The sequence below is a fragment of the Hypanus sabinus genome, unplaced genomic scaffold, assembly GCF_030144855.1.
Source record: "Hypanus sabinus isolate sHypSab1 unplaced genomic scaffold, sHypSab1.hap1 scaffold_588, whole genome shotgun sequence".
Classification (NCBI taxonomy): domain Eukaryota; kingdom Metazoa; phylum Chordata; class Chondrichthyes; order Myliobatiformes; family Dasyatidae; genus Hypanus; species Hypanus sabinus.
In genome coordinates, this window is record NW_026781446.1 from 243,811 (window position 1) to 251,914 (window position 8,104).

The 8,104-nt window shown below is 50.6% G+C and overlaps 1 non-coding gene across 1 annotated transcript; it reads left to right on the forward strand.

The window, feature by feature from the left end:
- Positions 1-1,193: 1,193 nt before the first annotated feature.
- Positions 1,194-1,265, forward strand: trnae-cuc (transfer RNA glutamic acid (anticodon CUC)). The gene has a single exon. It is a non-coding gene; the product is annotated as a tRNA-Glu (tRNA).
- The last annotated feature ends 6,839 nt before the right edge of the window (positions 1,266-8,104 follow it).

Below are 8,104 nucleotides of genomic sequence, written 5' to 3' on the forward strand. Positions count from 1 at the left end.
TGTTTAAATTACTCAGCAGTTTAACGAGCTGCTGAAGGACCAGGTGGACTTGACTCTCGGAAATGCAGGTGCGGCACCTTTCAGCGATCAGCGAAGGTCAGCCATTACCATTGCCGGAAAAGAGGTCGGTTCGGAAGACCTCAAGCCAGACTAAATCGACGGGTTATGAAACATCCTTTACCCGGCATCTTCTTCGCGAAAGGCCAATTATTTGAAAACAAGATGCATTACGTCAGCGCAACATTGCAGTTTCGGAGGGAAATGAGGGGCTGCTGTCTTCTCTGCTTCATGGAGACATGGCTCAGTTCGGTGGAACAGCCGGAAGGCTTCTCAGTCCACCGTTCGGAGAAGATAAGAAGGTATTGTGGTCCGGGGGGTGGGGGGGGGGGGGTGGAACGGCTGTGTTGTTTCATGACAAACTCTTCATGCTCTCCGTACGTAGCTGCCTTGCCGCACCCTTGTTCGCCCAATCACAACATCCAATGATTGAGTTCTGTCGGTGCTGCTTACCGAGAGGTTCTCCTCATTGATCCGGACGGCACTTCACATACCGCCAGAGCAGACGTTAAGCAAGCATGCCATGTACTGACTGCCGCGATCGGCAAACAAGGAACTGCCTACCCTGAGGACTTTCAAATCATTGCGGGTTTCTATCAGGCTTGTTTCAAGAATTCTAGGCTTATTTGTCATCAGCACGTCATACTCAGTACCAGGGGCTCCCGCACACTCGACCACTGTTAGAGCACGATCAGGAAAAGCTTACTATTCCACCCCCAGACCATATTTCGTGCATTCTGAACGTCTGGTTTTCTTTCTCCTACCTCCACCAAGGCGGAGAGTAAGGAACAAGACACCAGATGTATCGGCAACAATGTCGCGGGAATCGGAGGGCAGAGTACTGATTTGCTTCGAGGCGATAGACAGAAACAAAAATGACTCAGGGCTCATAAGAGAATCTGAATGTTACCATTTTTATGAAGACTCTGGAGAACGAGTGTTTCCCACTGATTCATTCAGAGTCCAGAGTGTTTCTTAACCTGAAACATTGGGTGAGCACGCCGTACGCAAAGTGCTGAGCAGTAGATTCGTGACAATATTTATCACATTTATTCATTATTATTCATCTATAGGTTTTGTTTCATATTTTGCTGGTTTGGTAGTTGTCTACTACTGTAGTCAGAACTTTATCAGCTTTCCTGGTGGTCTAGTGGTTAGGATTCGGCGCTCTCACCGCCGCGCCCCGGGTTCGATTCCCGGTCAGGGAATTAAGATATTGCCTGCTGTAATTTAATGTGTTTATTTTAAATTATTTTGTGTATTAACTTGCTTCCACAACAAGCCGATTCCTGTCTATGCTTAACCTTCATCCGCCTGATTCAGCACCATAAAACCACAAAATATATGAGCAGAACATGACATTGTGAAAAATATCGCAGGTGCTGTCTCAATAAAGCTCGAAATAACTGTGCGAGGTCTTACAGACAATACCCTGCAATCGATACAATGCAGATTTGATTTTCTTCACTTCTCACTGCTCCTCAATCCACTCAGAAATGCTGTCTCTCTGTAGAAGAGGGTGACCATACCTTCCCCATATTGGACTCTGGTCCTACTCACTCAGTTTGCCGACATCACCTTGACTCATCTGCCCGGGGTCATCACTGCTCAAATCTCAGTGAGTATTGTCAGGTCCAGTCGGGTTTATTGCCGTGTGCACAGGGACGGTGAGGGACAGGTACAGTGAAACACTTGCAGCATCATTGCAGGCTCGAAAAGACAGACAGTACGCAAAACATATATTGTACAATTCTGCATCATTAACAAAAGATGGATATCAATCTTGTGCCTGTTTCAGCCTTGGAAATGATTCCTCAGGCAAACTGATGGCATAGATTGCGAACTATTATATCCACGGGAGAGCATCCAGGCCCAAGAAAGGCCTGTGTATTCCTTTTCTTTAAACAGACAGACAACAGAAAGAAGGGAAGTGTCTAGTCCTTTTTATCCAGCCTTGGCATTCAATAAGATCAGGCTGGCCCAGACTTTTTCTCAATCCTCCCTCCCCCCCATACAGCAGTTGCCGGTCAAAAGTCGGCCGGTCACCTCCACCAAATCTTCTACCGTCTCCCCAGCTGAGAGGAGATAAACTTCTGTCGCCCAAGGCGCGCTGACAGCGCCCCCAGCTTCGTTCAGAAGCCTATTGATATTAATGTTATATAATGGGACATTGTACTGAGTTTTGCTCGGTATTGACGGGATTTTGGGGAGGCAGAAGCAGTCAGAGTCTGTGGGAGGGAACAGCTCTTAATGAAACCCTTTCCGCAACTGGATAACACGTTGGATTGACATCTGCATACACGAATGGGAGCTAGGTAGGTTGTACGTCATTTGACGAGATTTGTTGATGTCGGACAATTACACCGCTCTGTGGCAATTGGCGATGGTGATTTTGACGGAAGGTCAGCGAACCGATTTGTCTATGGCAATAGGCGGGGTCGCTCGCTGGACAAAAGAGCAATGGGGAGTCTGTACAGTGAGTGATATGAAACCGGCGAAAGCTTTCACGTTCAGAGACCGTGCTGCCCACTTCAGTAAAAGGATGAAGTCCACTTCTTTACACTGACGCTGAAATATCCGTACTCTGCATTTGATTCTTTTAGTTTTACAAGTCGGTAAAGCTGCAAACTACAAAGCGTTTATGCTGCCCAGAGGGGGATTGGTCAGAGTCGTAATAGAAATGAAAGTTGCACAATGAGTATAAAAATCTTTAAATCTGCCGGCTGGTACGTAGTTGTCAAATGAACACAGACAGCAGCCAGGATGTTAAATTTTTGTTGGCAGTGAGGTTTCTATTCCCTGGCGCTGCAGTTTGAGCGCTGCAAACAGGATTCGAACATGGCGCGGAAAATCCCCATTGGATTTCAAGTCCAACGCCTTAACCACTCGGCCATCGCAGCTCTATTAATGTTCGTTGCACCCACCGTAGCACTACAACTGAAGTGATGGTTGTACTTATTTTCGGTACTGGAAAAGGTGATTCATCATTCCAATACAAATAGTATAATTCGACAGCTTTGGAATTTGTTTCAACACAGTTACGTCAGAACGTGAATATGGAGCGATAACACTGCCGTCAGTATCGTAACTGAAGGAGATTTCCATTGTTGGGGATAAAGGTCGGGATCAGAATCAGGTTTATAATGACGGACATATGTCAACATTACATTGTTGCTTATATAGTCTACCCCTCCTGAACCGAATTTTAAAATTGCATTTGCCTTCCTTTACCGCTGACTGCTCCTGGAAGTAAACATTTAGGGAATATTGCACAAGGTCTCTTTGCACCTCTGATTTCAGAAAACCTTCTCCATTTAGAGACGTTTTTATCCTTTCTTCCAAGGTGCATCACCGTACCGCACGATGATTTATTTGACAAATCTCCGCCCTTTCTCCTCAACTGTCTTTGACCTTCAAACTGCTTGGAATCTTTTGAGTTATCTAACACGTTCAAGTCAGGCTACCTTTCTTTTATTGTCCTTTCTTCAGCCTAACTTCCTTCTTTCAGAGTGGAGTGACAGTCATAATTCTCCAGTCATCAGCATCTATTCTCGAATATCAAGTCAAGTCACTTTTATTTTCATTTCGACCATAACTGCTGGTACAGTACATAGTAAAAATGAGACTACTTTTTGAGGACCATGGTGTTACATAACACAGTACAAAAAACTAGAGTGAACCACGTAAAAAGCAACACAGAATAGAACTACACGAGACTACAGACCTACCCAGGACAGCATGAAGTACACAAAACAGTACAGGCATTACAATAAATAATAAACAAGACAATAGGGCAGTAAGGTGTCAGTCCAGGCTCTGTGTATTGAGGAGTCCGATAGCTTGGGGGGAAGAAACTGTTACATCGTCTGGTCGCGAGAGCCCGAATGCTCCGGTACCTTATTCCCAAACGGCAGGAGGGAGAAAAGTTTGTAGGAGCGGTGCTTGTGGTCCTTCATAATGCTGGTTCCTTTGTGGATGGAGCGTGTAGTGTAAATGTTCGTAATGGCGGGAAGAGATACCCCGATAATCTTCTCAGCTGACCTCACTATCCGCTGCAGGGCCTTGCAATCACTATTGGTTCAGTTTCCGAACCAGGTAGTGATGCAGCTGCTCAGGATGCTCTCAATACAACCCCTGTAGAATGTGATGAGGATGGGGGTGTGGGAAATGGACTTTCCTCAGCCTTCGCAGAAAGTAGAGACGCTGCTGGGCTTTCTTTGCTATGGAGCTGTTGTATGTAAATAATGATACGTGAAGGAGTGCCTACAGAATCTCTCCAGTTACCACTTTCAGGACCATGGGGTGTAGTCCAACTGGTCCCGATGACATCTAACTTCAGACCTTTCAGCTTCACGGGCACCTTCTCCAGGTGATAACATCCACTCTCACTGATGCCCTCTGACACGTGTTTCTCGCTGCCTGCCATTATGCTGGCGTCTTCCACAGAGCAGAATGGCGCAAAATATTCATTCAGTTCGTCCCTTTTCTTTTCCCCCCATTACTGCTTCTTCCGCGTCATTTTCCAGCTTTCTGATAGCCACACTCGCATCCCTTTTAATATTCATATGTCTGAACAAAGGTATTTTCTCCAGTATTGGCCAGTTTTTAAAGCGTCCCAAACCTCCGGCTTCCCTCTAATGCTTGCTACATTATAAACCCTCACTTTTGGCTTTATGCTGTCTTTACTTTCTGGTATCAGCCATGGTTGCCTCATCCGCCCTTTCCAATATTTATTCTTATTTAGGATGCACCTTTCCCATTAACCCGTAAAACACCAACCATTGTGGATTTTCTCTCAGCCATGCTAGTGCCCCTTTCCAATCCACCTGGCCCGCTCCAGACTTGGGTCGCCGTTCTTTTCTGCCAGTAACAGGGTCGAGGACTATTATCGTCCCTGCTTTTATTTCTGCGAGTGACGGGTTCGAAGACAGTTCTGGTCCCTGAGTTCTTTATTCTGCGAGTGTGTCTGATCATAAGACCCTGGGGCACAATCAGACCGCCAAGCGATTGAAATCCCGCCAGGCCCGTTGGCCATTGTTTTTTGGGCGGTTCAAGTTTACCCTCATGTACCTTCCAGGATCCAAGGACGGGAAGTCGGTCGCGCTTTCCCGCCAGCATGACTCCACGGATATCACCTCCATTCCCGAGACGATCCTCCCACCATCCTGAGTGTGGCCACCCTCACTTGGGAGATCCAGGCTAAGGTAAAGGAAGCCCAGCGGGACGAATCGGCCCCTGGCAATGGACCCGGCGATCGCCCGTACGTGCCCGTCTCCGTCAGGTCTCAGGTTCTCCAATGCGGGCACACATCCCGGTTCACCTGACACCCCGGGAGTGATCGGACCCTGGTAACGGACCCGGCGATCGCCTGTACGTGCCCGTCTCCGTCAGGTCTCAGGTTCTCCAATGGGGGCACACATCCTGGTTCACCTGCCACCCCGGGAGTGATCGGACCCTGGTAACGGACCCGGCGATCGCCTGTACGTGCCTGTCTCCGTCAGGTCTCAGGTTCTCCAATGCGGGCACACATCCCGGTTCACCTGCCACCCCGGGAGTGATCGGACCCTGGTAACGGACCCGGCGATCGCCTGTACGTGCCGGTCTCCGTCAGGTCTCAGGTTCTCCAATGCGGGCACACATCCCGGTTCACCTGACACCCTGGGAGTGATCGGACCCTGGTAACGGACCCGGCGATCGCCCGTACGTGCCCGTCTCCGTCAGGTCTCAGGTTCTCCAATGCGGGCACACATCCCGGTTCACCTGCCACCCCGGGAGTGATCGGACCCTGGTAACGGACCCGGCGATCGCCTGTACGTGCCAGTCTCCGTCAGGTCTCAGGTTCTCCAATGCGGGCACACATCCCGGTTCACCTGCCACCCTGGGAGTGATCGGGCCCTGGTAATGGACCCGGCGATCGCCTGTACGTGCCGGTCTCCGTCAGGTCTCAGGTTCTCCAATGCGGGCACACATCCTGGTTCACCTGCCACCCTGGGAGTGATCGGACCCTGGTAACGGACCCGGCGATCGCCTGTAGGTGCCGGTCTCCGTCAGGCCTCAGGTTCTCCAAAGGGGGCACACATCCCGGTTAACCTGACACCCCGGGAGTGATCGGACCCTGGTAACTGATCCGGCGATCGCCTGGACGTGCCGGTCTCCGTCAGGTCTCAGGTTCTCCAATGCGGGCACACATCCCGGTTCACCTGCCACCCCGGGAGTGATCGGACCCTGGTAACGGACCCGGCGATCGCCTGTACGTGCCCGTCTCCGTCAGGCCTCAGGTTCTCCAATGCGGGCACACATCCCGGTTCACCTGCCACCCTGGGAGTGATCGGACCCTGGCTCTCCTGAGGAAGCACTTATGGCGGCCGTCAACGGAGGGGAACACCCGTTCTTATGTCTCGGCTCGTTCTATCTGTGCCCGGGGAAAGTTCTCTCATCGACCACCTGCCGGTCTTCTTCGTCCTATACCTGTTCTTGGTCGTCCCTGCTCACACATCGCCCCAGACCTCGTCACTGGTCTATCCCTTCCCGCGGAACCACCAGTGTCCACACCGTGGTAGACCGATTTTCTAAGGCGGTGTACATTGTGGCCCTCCCTAAACTCACTTCCCCTCAAGAAACCGCAGGTCTTCTCATCCGCCAGGTCTTCCGCCTCCATGGAATCCCCGCGGACATAGTCTCCGATCTAGATCCACAGTTCGTCTCACAGGTATGGAGAGCCTTCTGTCAGGCCTCAGGTGCATCAGCCAGCCTGTCATCCGGCTTTCACCCCAGTCGAACGGGCAGACGGAACGGGTCAACCAAGACCTGGAGCGACCGCCTCCCGTGGGTTGAGTACGCCCCCAACTCTCTGGTGAACTCTGCCATTGTGCGCTCTCCGTTCGAGTACTCCCTTGGGTACCAAGCCCCGATGTTCCCTGCGCAAGAAGGAGAGATTGCGGTACCGTTGATTCGGGACCATATTGATCTGTGCCGTAAGTTTTGGGAGGAAACTCGCGCGGCCCTACTCAGATCAACAAATCGAAATAAGAAGCCAGCCGACCGAGACCGGACTCCGGCACCGGAGGTACCAACCTGGGCAGATGTTGTGGCTTTCCTCCAAGGACATCCCGCTCAAAACCGAACATAGGAAACTCGCCCCCCGCTTCCTGGGACCATCCAAGGTTGACAGGATTATCAATCCCACAACGGTCCGCCTATATTGCCAAGGTCCATGCGCATCCACCCAACTTTTCAAGGGTCTCAGATAAAGCCAGTTTCCGTCAGCCCCTTGTGTCCCCCACCTGGGACTCACCCACCTGCCCGTATCATCGACAACCATCCGGCATACACCGCCCGAAGACTACTGGATGTACGCCGTAGGGGCAGGTGTCTCCAATACTTAGTGGACTGGGAAGGGTGCAGAAGAGCTTTCCTGGGTCCCCCGCTCCTTCAGCTTAGACCGTTCCCTCATCCAGGACTTTCATCGGGACCATCCAGACAGGCCTGGCGGATCGCACGGAGCCTCCCATTGTGTGGCGGGGGATTACTACCACGATCCCTTCTCGTTCCTGGTTATCTTCCTCCGGAATTGGGCCTCAATCACGTTGTTTATTTCCCAATCATTCCCATTTTCCACTAAATACAAACACCTGCTTTCCATCAGCAAATGCAGTGTAAATATCCTGTGACCACAACTAGGAGCTGCCAGTTCGCTGGTCGACTCGTGTACGAGTAATCTCGTGCCATGGTTCTTAGGACGATCAGTTACAAATTCAGCATCTTTCCTGAATCCTCTACGAAAACCAAGACTCCAGGTAATGACTCCCTTGCCACCCATTCTACGCCCCTGTTCAGCACTTGGGTTCGTTCCACTGCCAAATCCCTGTAACACTCTACCTATACCCATACTCCAGGGAATAAGTTCCTAAACTAATAATACGTGTTACTGAGAACGGAAAGTAACAATGGAGAATGTTTTGTACTTATTGCTGTACTTCAGAGCAGGGCGGGGAGGGGATGCCGCGGGTCATTGCTCAAGAGCGCAAAGCATTGAGCGCTTTGCACG